Source organism: Leptopilina boulardi, unplaced genomic scaffold, assembly GCF_019393585.1.
Source record: "Leptopilina boulardi isolate dan_hultmark-lab unplaced genomic scaffold, ZJU_Lbou_2.1 LbouV2_126, whole genome shotgun sequence".
NCBI classification, from domain to species: domain Eukaryota; kingdom Metazoa; phylum Arthropoda; class Insecta; order Hymenoptera; family Figitidae; genus Leptopilina; species Leptopilina boulardi.
This window is the reverse complement of record NW_026137670.1, coordinates 596,304-617,928: the sequence shown is the minus strand read 5'-3', so window position 1 is coordinate 617,928 and position 21,625 is coordinate 596,304. Positions and strand designations below refer to the sequence as shown.

The following is a 21,625-nucleotide window of genomic DNA, read 5'->3' as shown; positions in this document are numbered from 1 at the left end:
CATTAAAAAAATTTTGAGACTATCTTGAACCTAATTTGAAACAGCAATGAATCCACTTTAACCCTACATTGAACCCTAATCCTAATTTACATATACCTTAACCCTATATTAACTCTTTATTGAACCTAATCTAATCCTATATTGCACCTAATTTAACCCCACGTTAAGTATACTCAAACTCTGAATTGAAACCAATAATTAAACTCTGTACACTAAACATATTTAAACTCTTCATTGAACCTAATTAAATTCCTACATTGAACTTAATTAAATCCTACATTGATCCTACTTTAACCCTACATTGAGTTCTACATCAGAAAACTGATACTCTTTTCTAAAAACCTTTCCCCTGAAATTGGCGAAAAATTATATAATAATTACACATTTATAATCAAAATCATAAAAAAAAATTTGTTGAACCCAAATCGCTGTTTCTTGCGAGTAAAAGAAAATAATTGCTGATTTATGTTACGGATTTGTTTCTTATAATAAGAACTCCGAGAATATTTTGTAATGACAATCAGTCTATATACTCCTCTCAAGTATATATTCAGAATAAAAGTATTTTTATCAGAATACAAAGAGTACTTAGCATATCGGGAATGAATTGACAAAAATCTATATACACACAGAAAAATATATTTCTTTGTCTGCAAACAAGGAAAATGCTTTTGTATAAGAACAAGGCGTTGAATACAAGAGAAGAGGGAATCTTACTTTCGTGACTCTATAATTATAAAGTTTTATAAACTGAAAAAAGAAATACATTTCTCTTTTGAAAATTGCGATGCTAAGCAATTAATTTATATATAATAGAAAGAATTTCGTTTTGGTATATCAAATTAGAAATAATTTTCCTGATGCAAAAAAAAAGTGTGTTTTGCGAAAATATGCTCTGCTTTTTGTTTCTCACTCTCGACTGTAAGGAATTTATCTATAGCCAACTTCTCTTTTGTTTATTATGCATACCCAGATACGTGTTGTAGATTGTTGCACGTGGTAGACTCAGCGCGGTAGTTACACGACACACGTGTGTAACGAGACACCCGATTGGTCCAAGCGAGCGATGAGTCTTACCTCTCTCTCTTTCTTTCTTTATATTATTTTTCTTTTTCAACTGCAGTAACTGCATATGGTTTGCAACTGATCACGCATAGAACCTATCTTTCTGAGGATCAGTATAAAACGCATGCACCACTCGATCTTCGCAACTTCAAGAGTCATTCATCAGGATATTCTCTAAGAAGCAAATCAGAAAAAATAGATACTTATTTTCATTTCAAAAATTTTTTTCCAAATTCTCTTATTTTCGATGGATTTTTGCAATTTCGAACGTAAACAGAAAATCTTTTTTCAGATACTAAAATTAAGTTAGTTTTGTAAATAATAATAATATAATATAATAATTACTATTATTATTATTGAATAACTGTTATTATTATGTTATTATTCTCATTATTATTTATTACTATTAGAGTTAATTTATGAAGTTTCATTCTATTAAATGAACGACAATATTACAATTTCCTAAAAAAATGAACAAGGAAAAAAAATTGTAGACATACATATAAAAGGAAAGTATTCGAAATTTTACGTAATCGTAAAGCCAGTTAGACGAGTGTGGACAAGAACTCACATTTGAGTCGCGTGGATAAAACCAGTGTGGTATACCGTTTTTTATGCCAAGAGTTCGTAATTTGGAACACTCGCTACTGGTATTCACGGTCAATGGTCACTTATATATAAATAAAATTCTACAAACTATTTCTAATAAAATACGACTCAGCGGAAACAATTTAGACATATATTTCAATTTTTTTTTCTTTATATTCAAAAGAAAAACTCATTTTCTACTTTTTTAAAAACCAATTACCCTTGATTTAAAAATATATTCTCATTTAATTTAGTCGCTAAGGAAATAATTAATATCCTCCGCATAATTATTAAAAACGAATATAAGATTAAACCTTGTTTGAATCTACGTTGAACTTGATTTGATTCTACATTGACCCTACATTAACCCTACTTCGATCTTATATTGATCGTACATTAAAACTATTTAGGTCCTAACTCGTACCTACTTTTATTCTGCATTGAACTTCATTTAACACTACGTTGAACCTAATTTAAACCTTCATTGAACCTAATTAAATTCTACGTTAAACCTTCTTTGCCCCTTTATTGATTCTGTGTTAAACCTACTTTAACCTTTCATTAATCCTACATTAACTGCATCGGCCCAACCTTATACCTATTTTAATGCAACTCTAAATGTAATTTAACTCTACATTGGACCTAATTTAATTCTTCATTAACCCTAATCTAATCCTACATTGCGTCTAATTTAACCACAAGTTAAACATACTGAAACTCTGCTTTGCAACTAATTAAACCTTACACTAAACTTACTTCAACTCTGCATTGAACCTAATTAAATTCTACATTGAACCTTCTTTGCCCCTTCATTGACTCTATATTAAACCTACTTTAACCTTTCATTAATTCTACATTAACTGCATCGGCCCAACCTTATACCTATATTTTAATGCAACTCTAAATCTAATTTAACTCTACATTGGACCTAATTTAATTCTTCATTAAGCCTAATCTAATCCTACATTGCGTCTAATTTAACCACAAGTTAAACATACTGAAACTGCTTTACAACTAATTAAATCTTACACTAAACTTACTTCAACTCTGTATTGAACCTAATTAAATACTACATTGAACCTTCTTTGCCCCTTCATTGACTCTGTATTAAACCTACTTTAACCTTTCATTAATTCTACATTAACTGCATCGGCCCAACCTTATACCTATATTTTAATGCAACTCTAAATCTAATTTAACTCTACATTGGACCTAATTTAATTCTTCATTAAACCTAATCTTATCCTACATTGCGTCTAATTTAACCACAAGTTAAACATACTGAAACTCTGCTTTGCAACTAATTAAACCTTACACTAAACATACTTCAACTCTGCATTGAACCTAATTAAATTCTACATTGAACCTTCTATGCCCCTTCATTGACTCTATATTAAACCTACTTTAACCTTACATTAATCCTACATTAATTAACCTTATACCTATTTTAATGCAACTCTAAATCTAATTTAACTCTACATTGGACCTAATTTAATTCTTCATTAAGCCTAATCTAATCCTACATTGCGTCTAATTTAACCACAAGTTAAACATACTGAAACTCTGCTTTGCAACTAATTAAACCTTACACTCAACATACTTCAACTATGCATTGAACCTAATTAAATTCTACATTAAACCTTCTTTGCCCCTTCATTGACTCTGTATTAAACCTCCTTTAACCTTTCATTAATTCTACGCAATAAAACAACTTCGATAATTCACGTAATTAAAAAAAAATCTAATTAATTTTTAATTTTAATTAGCTGTGAGAAATTTGCGTTATTATTCTCTACTAGTTGATAAACTCTACTAACTGATAACTCACTAAATATTTAAAAATTTCGCTAAAACAAAGCAGTTATATTTTCAGAGCAATAAAAAATAAACAAAGATTTTAATTCGAAATGCTTCGTTCAAAATCTCAAAAAAAAAAAAGTCTCAATAGAGTACTTACTATTCCAAGTCAAGACGGAGAAATCGAGTATACATCGGTATAATGACCACTGTTATGAGAGTCTACAAAGTCATTAATAGAAACAAGATCTTATTATTGCTCGCCACAGATGAATCATAAAAATGGAGAAAAAAAAATTTATATTAAAAAAGGACAAATGACAATTGTAATTCAGACTCTTTACTAGAATTATAACTTTTAGCTTTCATTTAGCAAAAGAAACCTAAAACTATATGGTTTTTAATCGGATCTTGAGATCTCACGAAAAAAAAAAATATAAGCGGTAGCAAATAAAGAAAGGAATGGTTTAGAAGAAAAGAGACAGAGAGGACCAAAAGAAGAATAAAACGAGAGAATATAAAGGAAAGGATCACGTACAGCACAGCAGAACAATTCTTCATCACGTGAATTTCATAAAACCTGAATGTGAAACTGGCCCGGGCGGCCCAACGAAATTAAGATAAAATTATGGATAAACGCGAGCATCCTTGTAATAAAAAAAAAAAGAAAAAAAAAAACGAGTGATATAAGAAGAATGATGAGAGGGGGAAAAAAAAGTGGGAGGATTTTGAGCGTGCGGAAAGAGAGAGAGAGAGAGCCTGTTAAGATTGGTGCTTACGCTGGTTTACACGCGCATTGGTAGTAAACTGGGGGAGGCGGCATGGCGGTTCCATTCAAACGTCCTCTGAATTAAAACGCGCGGCTTCTGCGGATTGCGTGTATGTGGTTACATTTTGCCGAGGGTTTTTTTTTGGGGTTTTTTTTTTTTTTTTTTTTTTTTCTTAAAGCATATATAAAAGGCGCGTAAGGGTATCAAGAGGTGCCTGCTGAGACACCGAAAACAATACTAACTGCTCTAACATATATACACTGAGCCGCAAGTGGAGAAGCCCATTAAAATCAACTATATATCGAGAACTCCATTGTCGGAGGTTTTTTTTTTTCTCTCTTCTTTTTTTGCCAATACTTTTCAACTTTTGACGATCGCTTATTTTATATTCATTGCTTTCGTCGCCGATGATATATTGAATAATAATAGGGAATACAATACTCTTTTCACTTACCCTTTTTTTTCCCCCGCGTACGAAAAGTCGCCAACAAAAATATATTCCAGACCATCGTGTTTCGAAAGCTCCAAATTCACTCTGTAAACAAAATTTTTCAATGATTAAAAAAAAAATTACATCCAAAAGAAAAATAATTCGGTTCTTAATTTACATTTTCTTCTTAAAAATGATATTTTTCTTTTTATAAAAGAATTTCTTTATTTCATTCAAATAAACAGTATTATCGAATAAAATAATAATTTTCCAATTTCTGTATTTTTGGCAATATCAATTTTTGAAAAATTAAAAAAAAAAATGGATAAAACTTTTATAAATAAATTTTCTTTACCTTCAATTTTTTTTCAGGAAAACAAAAACTTTGTAAGAAAAAATAATGCAACATTTTTCAATAAAATTATGTCTTTTGTAAAAATATTAAATTAACAAAAAAGTCTAATAATTTTCGATGATATAAAAACTTTGAAACTTTACTATATGGTGAATATATAAGGTATTTATGTTACTGAATAAAAAACACTCCAGATGATTAAATTTTGAAGCAATATTTCAAAATTGCAAATTTTTATATATGAAAATTTAATAAAAATGTAATATAAAATTAATATTTAATACAAAATTAAAAAGTAGTACTAATACAATTTTTTAGGGAAAATTTAATTTTTTTGCAAGGTTTTAAAACTTTCATTTAGAGAAGTAATAGGGGATGAATTTTTTTTTTTTTTTACTACGAGATCTTTATGAGATGACGTTTATGACAGTTATAATAAAATGAATTTTTATTTTCGGAAACAAGAAACGCGAATTAGCACGAATAATAATGGATGTTGAGAAGCTCAATTTCCATGAAGGTCCTCATTTTGATTAACCATCTTGTAACCTTTTTCTTGTCTTTAAAAGATCGCTTTCTTTTTTAAAAACCGAAACTATGCCGCCTTTTTCGCGACGAGAATCTTTTCTTGGAACAACTTCGATAAAAGTGCAGAAACAAGCGTAAACGAGCCTTGTAAAGTTGATGCTTTGCCACATTGTGTCAAATGTATATATACACACAAAGAATTTTATTATAAATACAACAACGAATTTTCACAATTTTTAAATAAAACAGTGATATTTATTTGAAAATTCAAATTGAAAAAAAAAATTTTGTCAATAAGCTAAATTGATTCATTTATTATTTGATGTAAATAAAATATTTTCTTATTATAGAAATCATAACTAATTCTATATTTTAATACCACAAAAGAAAGAAAAAATTAATAATTGAATAAAACATTTATTTTTTTTTCTTTAGTGAAAAATATATATTTTTTCATCACAAGATTAACGATAAGTAAATTAAAGTGAAATATGGTAATAGACAAACAATTGTAATTTATTGTAATATTGATTTCAGAATCCCAAAAAAAAAAAAAATAAATAAATAAATAAACAAATTATCTTTCGAAACTGTCCGAAGATTATTTGCAAGTCTACCGCTACAAATTATAATATTGTCAACGATCGATCGAATGTCAAGGTCTATACTCTATTACCATAGCTATTGAAGTTCTAAGAAAAGTTAAAAAATGAGAAAAGACGGGATTATCGGATCTTGTATAATGAAAGTCAGACGTAGTTTCTGCCTCACTTATGAATAAATTTTAATAAATCTCAAAAAAACTTTTAAAAACGGTGAGTCGAAAATGGTGCAATGATGTATATATATACATATACTATAAAATTGTCATGATAATAATCCCAAAGCTGTTAAAAAAAAAAAAAAAAATTAATTTTTATTCCATTCAAGATATTTGACAAATAAAAATTTTTCATTGCAGGACACACATTTTCCAAAATGACTTTCCCAAGGATTTTTTTTTTCCTAATAATTATACTTGTACCAACAAAAACTTTTCCCAAGTGACATTTCCAAAAATAATAATAATAATAATAATAAGAAATAAAATAAAAATCTTATTCAAATGTTGAATTCATTTTCTTTTTATTTTATCGGGCGCAAAAATTTAATTAGACTGAAATACCAAAGAGATTGTTCTTTAAATTTGCTGAGATTGCCATAAGGTTAACTTCCCTGTCGAATCGCGACATTGTAAAAATCTTTCGGCATCTGGGGATAAAAGCGCTGGCTCGAAAATTGCTTTCGACGCGCTTCTAAGATAAAGCGAAAAGAGTGCAAAAGCTAAAGAAGAAGAAAAAGAAAGAAAAATATATATATATAGAAAAAAAAAAAAAAAAAAAAAAAAAGTTGGGCAGATCGAGGGGACAAAGAAGCAAGAACGACAGGATGGACGCAGAGTCAAGAGGTGGGAATAGAGAGGGAAGGAGGGGGGGGGGTTAGAGGGGGTGAGAGGGAATTCGGGAGCGATTAAGCAAATGAGAATCGTTTCTCGATTAGCATACCGCAACATACATTATCCGGAACGACTGACTCTCGTGCGACCGGGGAATGGTTTCATGGGGGTGTATATACATATATTTATATATATATATATATGTGTGCAAGGTGCTATGGGGGATGAACGGAAACAAAAGACCGATTGGTATCTCCGGTTAAGCGTCACGCTGTCCGCTTTGGGCTCAAGCGTATAGTCACCGCGAGCTGGCAAAGCAAGAGAAAAAGAGAGAGAGAGAGAGAGAGAGAGAGAGAGAGAGAGAGAGAGAGAGAGAGAGAGAGAGAGAGAGAGAGAGAGAGAGAGAGAGAGAGAGAGAGAGAGAGAGAGCGTCGAAAACCTGCGTGGTCGCTTTTCTGCCACGGACCTGCCTGAAAACGTTCTTATCATTCGCGCGGATCGCAACGATATTTCTGGAGAGAAAAAGGGTGCCACGTACCAATGCCGCTCTCGTAACTTAAAGAGCGTTATCAATTATCAGCGCGCGTCGAGACTCATTAAACGTTTAACAAAATCGCCGCTTCCGGAATGCCGACAGTGATTTCTCTTTTTTTTTTTAAATTCTATTATTTCGTTTCTTCTTTTTATCCGAAATTTCGAAAAAATAACAAATTCAGCCAAATAGAAATGCAGAAAAAATTAAAATTTCACAAAGCAAAATAATTTGGTTAAACATAGAAATTTAAATTGATTAAATTGTGGACAAATAAGATTTTGGTTTAATAAAAGTTTGGCTAAATAAAAATGCATATAAACATAGGGCAGGTGAAATGGACAGATAAAAAATTTTAACACAAAAACAATTGAAAATTTATCGAAACTCCAATGGATGTAATTGAGAATATATAATATTTCGACTAAATGAAAATTTCAGACTGATAATTGTTTGGCTAAATAGAATTTCGAATAAATAATATTTGACCAAACAGAAATTTCAGACTGGTAATAACTGTAGGCTAAACAGAATTGCGAATAAATAATATTTCGGCCAAATAAAATTTCAAACTAACAAAATACTGTTCGGCTAAATAAAAATGTAGAGAAATTAAATTTCTCGGACTAATGAAAAGTCGACTAAATATTAGAAATATGCAGACAAATGAAATTGAAACTCGCTATTATTATATTTTTTCTGGCAATATGTATTTGGTGAATACGCTTCTTGTATATATGTATACGTATATATTTTTGTGAATAAATATTTTTGCAGACAAACTCTCTCGCCAGGTCGATTGCAGGTTTCAATGCAACACTGTATGTTTATATATATATATATATATGTGGGAGTAGAGTGGAATGCAGATGGAATGTAATGTCCACCCCTTTTTTCTCCAACCATACGCCATCTCGATGCCTTATGGACTTTACAAAACTTCAACAACGGTGGCCATTTCTCGATTATTTATCAAACCTTTCAATTTTACTAATGGAAAAATGATTAATACTCTCTTCGATATGCAACTTTTTAAAAATGGAACACAAATTTTATACTGGAAAAGTGAATTGGATGAATTTCATATGTGTGTGTGTAAATTTTTGTATATGCAAACTTGAAACAGCAATCCATTTCGCATTGGAAGATTTTAATTCCAATGATATATTTATAATTTAATAATTATATTTATCATTTTTTTTTTAATGCCCACCACATTTTTTGTAGACAATTGAGTCTCTTCTCTCTCTTTGTACATATACTTGCTGAGATATTTCTAGTGGTTTATATCAAAAATTTTAAATTTCGACATTTTTTTTCATTTTGGTCCATCGGATGCTGTTGGTCCATTTAAAGATTGTTCAATACAGTTTTTGAAGAACACTATCTGGGGATAACTCTCCTGCTATTCCCTAGAATTTATTTCAAAAATTTAAAATTTTTGTCCACTTTGGTCTATATTGTAGTTCGGATGCTGCTGGTCCATTACACAAAGTGCCCCATACATTTTTTTGTAGAGTACACTATCTGAGAATAACTCTCTTGCTATTGCCGAGACTTTATATCGAAAATGTAGAATTTCGAAATTTTTTGTCCACTTTGGTCCATTGTAACTCGGATGCTGTTGGTCCATTTAACAAAGTGTCCTATACATTTTTTGTAAAATACTAATTGGGGAAAAGTCTCCTGCTATTCCTGAGACTTTATTTTGAAAATGTAGAATTTCGAAAATTTTTGTCTACTTTGGTCCATTGTAACTTGGATGCTGTTGGTCCATTTCACAAAGTGTCCCATATATTTTTTGTAAAGCACTATTTGGGTAGAAATCTCCTGCTATTAACGAGATCTTATGTGGAAAATGTAGAATTTCGAAAATTTTGTCCCTTTTTGGTCCATCGTAGTTTGGATGCTGTTGGTCCATTTCACAAAATATCCCATACATTTTTTGTAGAGTATACTATCTGAGGATAACTCTCTTGCTATTCCTGAGACTTTATTTTGAAAATGTAGAATTTCGAAATTTTTTGTCTACTATGGTCCATTGTAACTCGGATGCTGTTGGTCCATTTAACAAAGTGTCCCATACATTTTTTGTAAAGCACTATTTGGGGAAAAGTCTCCTGCTATTAACGAAATTTTATCTCGAAAATGTAGAATTTCGACAATTTTTGCCCACTTTGGTCCATTGCAGCTCGGATGCTGCTGGACCATTTCACAAAGTCCCCCCTACATTTTTTGTAGAGTATACTATCTGAGGATAACTCTCTTACTATTCCTGAGACTTTATCTCGAAAATATAGAATTTCGAAATTTTTTGTCCACTTTGGTCCATTGTAACTCGGATGCTGTTGGTCCATTTCACAAAGTGTCCCATACATTTTTTGTAAAGCACTATTTGGGTAGAAATCTCCTGCTATTAACGAGATCTTATGTGGAAAATGTAGAATTTCGACAATTTTTGCCCACTTTGGTCCATTGCAGCTCGGATGCTGCTGGACCATTTCACAAAGTCCCCCCTACATTTTTTGTAGAGTATACTATCTGAGGATAACTCTCTTGCTATTCCTGAGACTTTATTTTGAAAATGTAGAATTTCGAAAATTTTTGCCCACTTTGGTCCATCGTAGTTCGGATGCTGTTGGTCCATTTCACAAAATATCCCATACATTTTTTATACATTTTTATATTTGAGGATAATTCTCTTGCTATTCCCGAGACTTTATCTAAAAAATTTTTGTTCTCTTTGGTACATTGTAGCTCGGATGCTGTTGGTCCATTAATTAGCAATGATTTTTTTAAAACTATTTACGAAAAATTATTATTAAAATAATAAATATTGTATTTATTTGCCCTATAAGTAGCAGCTATAAAAGTAGTAGCTGTTATGTACCCTTGTGGTTTCGTTCCAAAGACAAGGGGGCGAAGATTCTAATCGTTTCGAATGTAACTTTAGAAGCTAGAGAAGGAGAGGAGTAAATTTTTTTGAGGTTTTTAAGTAATAAGTTTCCATTGGCACATTGCTTGGAAGATTGCGTCGAGTGCGAATAGATATATGTAAACGAAGAAGATGAAAAGAGGAATAATAAAACAAACAAACAAAAAAAAAAAAAAAGACGATTGGGTCAGAGTAAAACGGGAGCCGACCTGCGTGGTACGCAAACTTGCCACAAATAAAAAAAAAAAAAAAGTGGAAAAAAAGAGAAGAACCGTAATATGAGAATCTCATATAGTAGTGGCTAAGATCTAATCTACCGTGTCTGTCCGCGGGGAGAAACACTAGACACGCAGGGTTTGCCTGCCGGGGGTCTACACACCACAACGGGATCGACCCTACATTTGCTCCCTCTCTTTTTCTCTCTGTGACTTCCCAGAAAAGAGATTGCTTCAGGAAACACAGAAATTCTGAAAGGTGCTAAAAGCCCTTGCATTTTATGTTTAAAACCTTGACCTTTTGTCTCCCTTTTCAACGCGCGACTCGCTTCTTTTGCACATTTTTTTTATCCCCCTCATATTCTCAACGATTTTTTTTTGCAGACATTTTTTTTTCCATCTAACTTTTTCTAAAGAAATTTAAAAAAAATTCCAGTAAATCAAATTATTTTAAAGAGATGTGAAAAAAAATTTCTTCAATTGAAACAACTTAATTCATCCCCTAAAATCAAGAATATTATCTACACTGTAAAAAGAAGGTACTAAAATAGTACCAATTTTAGGTATTAAAATAGAACCAAAAGGCAATTTAGTACCTAAAGTTGGTATTAAATTAATACCTTTCGTTTTACATACTTTAATTAAAAGATGATTTTTTTTATCTACTTTAAATCAGAAATATTGAATAATTTAGTCAAATTAAAAGCGATTCTCTTAAGTCACTGATAAATGAATCTGTCAAAAAAAAGAATATTTTCTACAAATAGGGGACATTCGAAATATTTATAATCAGATCACAGGTTAGAATTTATGTTCGTTACTTTCGTTGACAAGAAATAAAATATATTCCTAATTGAAAAACACCTGATTGTCCAAAAATTCCAAAACAATTTATAAATGTATATAGAATATAATTAAATTTAAAATATTCAGTGAGAAATGGCGCGCACGCTTTCCAAATGTCGTTTTTCTTCCGGTCGAAATAGATTTAGATCGCGGGGGAATTTTTTTCTTTTTCGAAACACAAGGGTAGAAAAAGCAATTAAACAACTGGTGACAAAAGCGTTTGTACAGTACCTATATATATATATAGGCAGCAGTAGGCAACCGGCTGGAAATTATATTGGAATTCAAGAATCTCATTGCTTTCTGCTATGATTATCGGTGTTAAGTTATTTCGTTAGCCTCAGGAGTGTTAACGGAAATTAATATTTATGGATGAAGGAAACGGTCTCTCTCTCTCTCTCTTTCTTGGAATGAAATTCTTCGCGAGCGTATACATAATTTGATAAATATCGAATTATGCATTTCTATAAATGGAATATTTCTAATAAATTAATTATATATTGATAATAAATGGCAAATAAATACTCAACCTAACTGTTTTTAATTAATAACTAATTTTACTCAACAATTTATTAATATTAAAAATTAGTGAAATTAAATTTTTAATATTGTAAATAAATTCATTTTGTTTCCTACTCCTTTATAGGTTTTTTTTTTTTAAATATGATATTAACTAATTTATTTAACACTCGATTTTAGTTAAATTTTACTTTTTTTAACAAATTAATTTGTTAATTAGTAGATTTACTAAATAATTTACAAAATGGTTTAGGATTTAGTACACTGAAAAAAAAATTTATTTGATTCAAATACCGGTGTAATTGGTTATTATCAAATAAATATTTACTTGAATCAAATATTTTTTATTTGAATCAAATAAATGGTATTTGCTTCAAATAATGAAATATTTGATTCAAGTAAATATTTATTTGATAATAACTAAATACACCGGTATTTGAATCAAATAAATTTTTTTTTTCAGTGTAGTACCTTTTTCCCAGGTGAAAAAATTAACGTTACTAACGTTACTAATGTTACTAACATTACTAATGTTACTAACGTTAGTACCTATAAAAAAATTAAAAGTTTCTAAAATATATTTTCACAGAAACTTTGCCACTACTTTCCCATTACCACTTTCACTATCACTTCCACTTTTTTATTTTCATTCCCATTTCCACTTATACTTTTTCTAATTCTCATTCGCACTTCCATTCTCATTTCTACTCTTTCTAATTCTCATTCCTACTTCACTTCCACTTTTTCTAATTTTCATTCCCATTTCCACTTCCACTTTTTCTAATTTTCATTCCCATTCCTATTTCCACTTCCAGTTTTTTATATTCATTGCCACTACCACTTTTTCTAATTCTCATTCACACTTTCACTTCCACTTGTTCCAATTATCATTCCCATTTCATCTTCCACTTTTTTATTTTCATTACAACTTTTTTATATTTTCACGCCCACTTCCATTCCTAATTTTTAAAATTTTCATTATCATTTTCACTTTTTCTAATTTCCATCCATGGTAATTGAAAAAAAGTGGAAATGGTTGTGTAAATGGAAATTAGAAAGAGTTTTAGTCGAAATGGCAACAGCTAATGAAAATTAGAAGTGGAAAAAATGGGAGTAGAAGTGGGAATGAAAATTAGAAAAAGTGGAAGTGGTAATGAAAATAAAAAAAGTGAAAGTGGAAATGAGAATTAGAAAGTGTGGAAGTGGGAATGGAAGTGCGAATGAGAATTAGAAAAAGTGAAAGTGGAAACGCTAATGAAAATAAAAAAGTAGAAGTGATAATAGAAATGAAAATTCTAAAAAGTGCGGGTAAGAACATTAAATACTTTGTGGTGGTCGATTTTCGACAAGTTTCTGCAAAAATACAATTTAGAAACATTTTCTTAATTTTTTTTTATAGGTACTAACGTTAGTAACATTAGTAACGTTAGTAATATTAGTAACGTTAGTAATGTTAATTTTTCTACCTGGGTTGAAAGTATATGAAAATTTTATATACATTTATTAATACTTATTTTTTACTGATTTAAATTTACAGATATATAAAATGTAAATAAAATTTAATTTCATATTTTCAAAGAGTGAGAACTAATCATCTTCTTCTTTTTTTCCATCAATATTATATTATAATACTCGTTTGCAAATACACTATTCCAATTTGAAATACACGCGCGCAGCATTAGCATGGAATTCCAATTAGGAATAATCTTTTTCGGAAAGTCTTGAAAGTGGAGAAAAATTGAGGTAGTTTATTATACGCGAATATAACAACCTTGGGTCAGTAGTCATCAAGATTACATTTATTACAAGATTATCATTAGGTGGTGCACAGTGTAGGCTTTTGCTCGAAAGTGTATTCGAAATGAAGGCATATAGGATCTCATCATGTGCGTCTAGTCCAAGAACCTTATCTGGTAATCTTAATTTTCCAGATTCTCCAGGATATAATGTTACAGTCTCTCTCTCTCTCTCTCTTTCTCTCTCCTTTTTCTCTCTTTTTTCTCTCTTTCTCGCATGTGACTCGATTGCAAATCTTGGTACTTGGAACTAGAACAAAATTATTCCATTTTCTGAAGGGATTTCAACTTACGCACCTTTCTTGTTACAAGAAACCAACACGTATAGCGCTTCTTCTTCTATATTTACAGTCGTTTAGAGAACGTGCCCCGTTTCATTTATACCATAAAAGCCGCGTGTTGATTCCAACATCGACATTTTCATCTCGTTTGTGATGAATAAGTTAAAAAAAAAAAAAATCACTATAGAAAATGAGAACAATCTCGTATACATTAATCGAATCAGAATTGTTCAGAATTTTTGCTTCAATTGTCGTGAGAAAATTTACTTCTCCCTTACAGGGGGGAAAAAATTAATTTTTTTTTTGTTATAAACCCCCAGGTGATAATTTTTTTTTAATTTACTTAAAAAAATGCAAATTATATTTTCATAAAACTTGGTAGATGACTAATTTAGATTGAGAAGTAAAAAAAAAGAAGTAATAAAGATAAAAATTAGATCAGATTATGTATGCTTGTCTCTTAAATAATAACACGAGTCTCGTCGACGCCTACGTTTATTATAACGTATATTTATAAAATCAAGAGGGCGTTGATGTCTCGACTTTGCGGCCCAGAGGCAAAAGAACACAACCCGCTTGATATCATGGTATATAATAATCGAAATTATTTAACTAAAAATTTTAATTTTAAAAAAACAAATAATTAATTTTTTTTTCTACTCTTGTTTCTTGAAAGTTACACTTGAAAGGGGGAAAAAAAAATATTGTCGCAAAAAAGGTATTGAGACGCGATTAAAAAAAAAAAAAAAAGGGAGAGAAAGAAAAGACATGCGAAAGCAAGATTCCATAACGCACGCCATGGGGCACATTCGCCTTTAGTTTTGCTTCGTGTGGCATTTGTTTCTCGTATTCGAAAGCGAAATAATAACAATAGGAATCTACACGGGGTGGCCCGCGGGATAGTTTATTAGCGCTCCGAAGACAATGGAGGTCGAGACCCGAAAAGAAGAAGAGAAGAATGAGGATGTAAAGGAGCAAAAGATTGTTGGAAGGGGATGGAAGAGGACAACGAGGTGAGGTAAGAGCATCAGCAGCAGCAACAGCAGCGTGGAGAAAAGAAAATAAAACAAAAAAAAAAAAAAACAAAAAAAAAAAAAACAAAAATGTAAGAGCAGGCGGTGAAGCAGAAGGTTTCGATCCATATTTAAGTATGCGAGTCCGCCGCCTTCAAATTTATGCGTGGCGACAAATATTTCAAAATCATTCCTTCTCCCCCTTTTTTGCTCCCATAATGCTATTCTCTCTCGCGTATTTTTTTTTTTCTGCAGATCTTTTTTTGCCGCGCTTATTTCGATTCCACACAAACACATAGAGAGAGAGAGAGAGAGAGAGACCCAATAATAACGCGAGACTCTTGTAAAAATAAAAGGACACACATACAAAAGCGGTTCTTTTGCTATTCGAAAATATATTCAAAAATTTAAATCGTCTATTAGAAGATGAGATCGGGGGACACGGGAGCCGTGTCGATACCGCAAGATAGAGGAATATAAGGAATCAAAGACTCCCGCGGAGTGTTGTTGTTGTTTCCTGGAAAAGACAAGAGCCTCATTTTTGCATCTTTTGCAACCTATATAATTAAGGGACTGTTTAAATTCCACTAGAGAGATAGAGAGAATGAGAAAAAAAGAAATTAAAATACTTTGCATAAAGATGGAAATTAGAAAAGATGAATTAACATTTTCTTTTGTTATTTAAGTTGAATTTATAATAATTTAACTGAATATTTTATCATTCATTGAAAAGATGACAAATTGAAAAATATACAAATTTTTGTTTTTCTTTTTGTTTTTTCTTCAATGAAATTTATTAACAGTCCATAAGAACGAAAAGAATAGAACAAAATTAATTTTAAAATTTGTTATCAATCTTTAAATGAACATTCTTGCAATGTATTAGTTTATTTGCATGAAACGTGTTACACAATAGCTGATGCATAATAATTGCAGAACATAGTATAAATATTATGCATATATATGATATAATAAAAGGTTATAAAGAATCGTGAACAAAAAAAAAAAAAAAGAAACGAAAATAAAAAGCAGTAAACGGCCCTGAGAAATAAGCAGGAGAGAATCCTTGCAAATTCGATAGATTTCGAGGAGAGATAAAGAAAAAGAGGGCAGAATGAAGGAAGGGAGAGAAAAAGATTCACAAATTATAAAGCCGAGCTATGGTAGCCAATAGGTATATAATATCCAATTCGCTGCCGTGTATGGTCGCGAGCACAAGTCGGTGGATATGTATTTTTTTTTTTTACCCTTCCTTCCTTCGGGCACAGCTGGAGTTCTCTTGTTCTGCTATTTAGGATTTTGGATAGAAAGGATTTAGGACATATGCCCAGTATAAGGATTTCAAGAAAAAGAGACCAATAAATCCTCTCTCAAAATCCATACCTTCACTTTTCTTCATTTTTTTTTCTTACAGATATATATATATATTGTAAAATAGTTACAAATATCATTAATAAAAAGCAAAAAAGAGTAGCTGCGAACTAGTTTTGAATATTGTGAGAATAGGATTAGATTACTAAGCAATAGATCATATTACTAAGAAGCAGTTTAGAATATTTTACATTTCTTATAAGAGTATTCAGAGTTACCTAAAAATACTCAGAATTAGCTAAAAATACTAGGGAATAGCTAAAATTAATCGGAATTAGCTAAATATACTAAGAATTAGCTGAAAATAATTAAGAGTAGCTAAAAAACACTAAAACTTAGCTACAAATATTCAGAAGTAGCTAAAAATACTGAGAATTAGCTAAAAACGCTAAAAATTAACTACAAATCCTAAGACCTAGCTGAAAATACTGAGGATTGCCAAAAAAACACTAAAAATTAGTTTAAAATACTAAGAATTACACAGAAAATTATAAGGTATTAAAATAAGCTGCAACGCTTATTATTTTAATCCAATTTTGCTTATTTTAATACCAAAATGGATTAAAATAAGCAAAATTTGATTAAAATAATAAGCGTTGCACCTTATTTTAATGCCTTTTAATTTTCTGTGTAGCTAAAAATACTGAGAAGTAGCTAAAAACGCTAAAAATTAACTACAAATCCTAAGATTTAGCCGAAAATACTGAGGATTGCCAAAAAACACTAAAAATTAGTTTAAAATACTAAGAATTACCTAAAAATTCTAAGGATTAACTAAAAACACTAAAAATGAGCTAAAAATACTCAGTTAGCTAAAAATACTAAGAATTAGCTAAAAAAATAAAGATTAGCTGAGAATACTAAGAATAAACTGAAAATTAGTTAAGAATACAAATAACCAGTTCAAAATATCAATTTACTTGTACAAAAAAAAAATAGTTATATAAATTCGAATTAATTAGAACTTATAAATAACTAATTCTTGGTACTTTTAACTAATCTTTTTATTCTTAGGTAATTCTTTGCATTCTTAATTAAATTTCATTAATTTTAACAAATTTTTCCCAATGTCAACTAATTTTTATTAACTTTATTGAATTCTAAATTAATAATCTTAATTATATTTTTGAAATCTCGATTAATTTTAGTTTACTAACTAAAATAGTAGCCTTACTAAATAAATAAGTAGTTTTCTACTAACAATTAGTCATTTTTTACTAGGAATTAGTAACCTTCTTAACTAATTGATAATATAAAACTACTAATTGATAGTAAAAAAAATAAATATTTCATTTATTAAAGTTTTCTAATTAAAATAGTATGCTTACTAAATAAATTAGTAGTTTTCTACTAACAATTAGTCATTTTTTACTAGGAATTAGTAACCTTCTTAACTAATTGATAATATAAAACTACTAAATGTTAGTAAAAAAAATAAATATTTCATTTATTAAAGTTTTCTAATTAAAATAGTATGCTTACTAAATAAATTAGTAGTTTTCTACTAACAATTAGTCATTTTTTACTAGGAATTAGTAACCTTCTTAACTAATTGATAATATAAAACTACTAATTGATAGTAAAAAATAACTATTTCATCTATTTAAGTTTACTAATTAAAATAGTATGCTTACTAAATAAATTAGTAGTTTTCTACTTCCAATTAGTCATTTTTAACTAAAAATTAGTAATCATTTTGAGTAATTTTTAGTTAAAAATAATTAACTAATAGTAGAAACTACTAATTCAGTAAAGTTTACTAATTAAAATAGTAGCTTTACTAAATTAGTAATATTCTACTAAAAATTAGTTACTTTTAACTGAAAATTAGTCAAAAAGGTTATACTATTTCATTTAATAAACGAATCGGCACAGTTGAATTAATAAAAAGTTAATTCACATTTAGTGAGTACAAAAATAGTCCTTTTAATTCATGTACAGCGCAATAATTTCAATGAATTAGTAAACATTTTAACTAATTTGAAATAGTGACTTACATTTTGCTGTTGAATTAGTAAAATTTAACTAATTCAAAAGCAAAAATTGAGTCACTAATCCAAATTACTTAAACATTTTTACTAATTTACAGAGTACTCTCTAAATCTGAATTAGTAAAAATGTTTACTAATTTGAATTAGTAAAAATGTTTACTAATTTGAATTAGTGACTCACTTTTTACTTCTGAATTAGTAAAATTTTACTAACAATTAGTAAAATTTAACAAATTCAGAAGCAAAAAGTGAGTCACTAATTCAAATTAGTAAAAATTTTCACTAATTCAAATTTAGAGAGTAAGATAACAAATATAAAATCAAACATTTGCCACAGGAATATTCAAATATAAACTATAATAATGAAAATATCCTACATTTATGTACATATAAAATAAATGATTCTATAACCCGCGGCGTAAAATTCTTGGGTTTTAATCTTCTCCGAGTGCGCGGCAATACACACACAGAGACGATACTATACGACACATACATGTAAAAACTAGGAGGGAATATATATGAATATAGGTGCGTACATAGACAAATCTATGTATATCGCTAGGCGTTGGGTGCAGATATAGGGGGTGGAATATTTAGAGTGCGCGAGAATCGAACATTCGCTCTGTGCCGTGACATCAATATACATGATCTATACACCGTTTCGTTATATCGTGTGTGACCCCTTCAAATGTATGTGTATAATGCATTTTGTTGCATATACGTATAGAAATGTATGTTATACATATTATATATATATATATGTATAACACACTTTATGTGTATAAATGTAGAAAATAGATGTGTCTATCGAGAGGCTGTGTGTGGATTCATAGTATCATCAAAACCTATACCTGTGGAGTTGCCCGAGCGAATACATCATATCCGCGGTTACCAAAGCTACGCGATGCTCCAGACGGAAGCGGCCCGACCCGCAGCTGGGTGGAGGGAGATAGATTTGCATACATATGACGTCACACACACACACACACCCTTCTAATATCTCGAGGCATGGATGGAAATTAAGTCTCGAATCGAGAACGATACCCACTCAATCGAGCGTGCGTTTCGATCGTTAAATCAACGCGGCTTTGGAAACGATTCCAATGTTCCATTGCCTGCACACACTCGCAAAGCATTACGAACAAAAGTGCTCCCTTAATACATATATATATATATATATATTTGGGAATTGCTGTGGATGAATCGAGACAGTTTCGATTTACCTTCATGTCGTGTTCAAATGCTTTTATGTTTTATTGTCAAATTAATACACTGGCTGGCAATTTTTACTATACATGCTTTTATACTCTAAAGGAAATAGAAGTAATTTCCCACTCTATACATTTTATTCAATATTTCTATCTTTGTTGCGTGTTTAAATATGTCATCCTTGACAGTTTGTAAATTAGAAATTGTTTTAATTGTCATCATATTTTATAGAAAAAATATTTTAAACTTTAATAATGTACACTTTTTTAGTAAATGTATGCGTTTAGCATAAAGATTTAAAATTTGAGAATTTTCTAAAACTATACTGTAAAGGATATTTTATTATTTAATTAAAAAAAATTTTGTTTCTTCATGAATATAAGGGAGATTTAAATTTTATTTCACTTCTATTGACAAGTGCACTAGTTATGTACTCACAGTAAACTTTAAGGTATTAAAAAGCGTTGCAGATTAAAATAATACTAAAAAGGATTAAAATAATACCATAAAGGATTAAAATAATCCACTTTTCAGGATTAAATTTTTCTATATAAATATTTCAATTATTCATCATAAAAAGCGAGAAAGTGATAGTATAATTACAATTACTTATCGGAACTAAGACACCATTATGTCTAGAAGTAATTTGAACACCTTCTTTAGAGAATTCGGTTCCTAACAAAGTATTATTTAATCCAACTGTTATTTCCAATATACCAAGCTATATCTTGGTGTCATTTAGTCAACTTCTTCGGGGAAATTTGTCCTTTATCAAGTAATCGTTTCTCTGGGTTAGCACTAAACTACATTTGGGTGTCTAAAAGTCGTTTGGACATCTTCTTCGAGGAATTTTGAGTAATTGTATCTCCAGGTTGACATGAAGATAGTAAACGGCACAGTTAATGACAACTGATATAAAAATGATAAAAAATGTTTTTAAAAATATATTAAAATAAATTTTCAGGTATTTCTTGAATAAATTACAATACATAGCAACTATTATAACAAATGTTTACTTTATTATTTATTTATAGTTCATATCTGTCGGTTTAGGATGAACTTTCGATTTACATATTTTCGTTATAACAAATGTAATATTCAATTACTTTATATCTTTTTCTATATTTCACTTATTATAAAAACATAACATAAAAATATTAATTTTAATAATAATATACGAGTTTACTCAAGAAATAGATATTGTTCAATTAAGAAAAGGGTATTGCTAACTGATTTCTGACATAGCTTCCTTCATTAAATTCCAGCTTTTTCCAATAGATTAGTAACTGACAGATATCGCCATTTGGCTGGTATAAGCCGGCTTACATGTCGTCCAAAAATAATGTGTTCCAATAAAGAACATTGAAATTTTAAATTTTGATTATACATTATATTAAAAATATAATATGATGCAATAAGCAAAATCACTGCTTCCAGGGAATCGGTGCAGTGCATCGGTTCCGAATCGACATAACACTTTAATTGTCGTCCTTCAATGTCAGCAGCTATCAAGTATGGCGGTCTATCAGTTTCTGGAATAGTCTCCTATACGAATATAACATAATAAATTTCGGATTATAAATGCAACTTATAACAAATAATTTGAATTTGAATGAAATAATTCAAGCAAATAACGTAAGGGTGTCCAGCAAGACTTAAGGAAAAAATCCCTGACTTTTTCCTAATTAGTCTCTGACTTTTCTATTCCTTCTTTGTTGAACTATTGAAATTAAAAATTTGATTATCAAAGACATTTTTAATCACTAAAGATTAGATTTTAAAAAAAACATTAAATTTTTAATAATGAAACACATCAATTCTTCTAATTGTGGTCAACATCAAATTCATTCAATAAATCTCAATATTAATTAATAAAAAAAATTACTTGATTAAAATTTTTAAATTTATATCATTTAAATTCATAAAAATAAGTTTAACTCAAAAATAAA

General features: G+C 29.7%; 1 protein-coding gene across 1 annotated transcript in view; it reads right to left on the bottom strand.

Annotated features, from left to right (window-relative positions):
* Positions 1-21,625, bottom strand: part of LOC127291172 (uncharacterized) — a 177,041-nt gene that overhangs the window by 45,311 nt on the left and 110,105 nt on the right. The window contains exon 6 of the mRNA XM_051320102.1: positions 4,675-4,755. The gene's annotated coding sequence lies outside the window, so the exon portion shown is untranslated. The remainder of the gene's footprint in view (positions 1-4,674; positions 4,756-21,625) is intronic.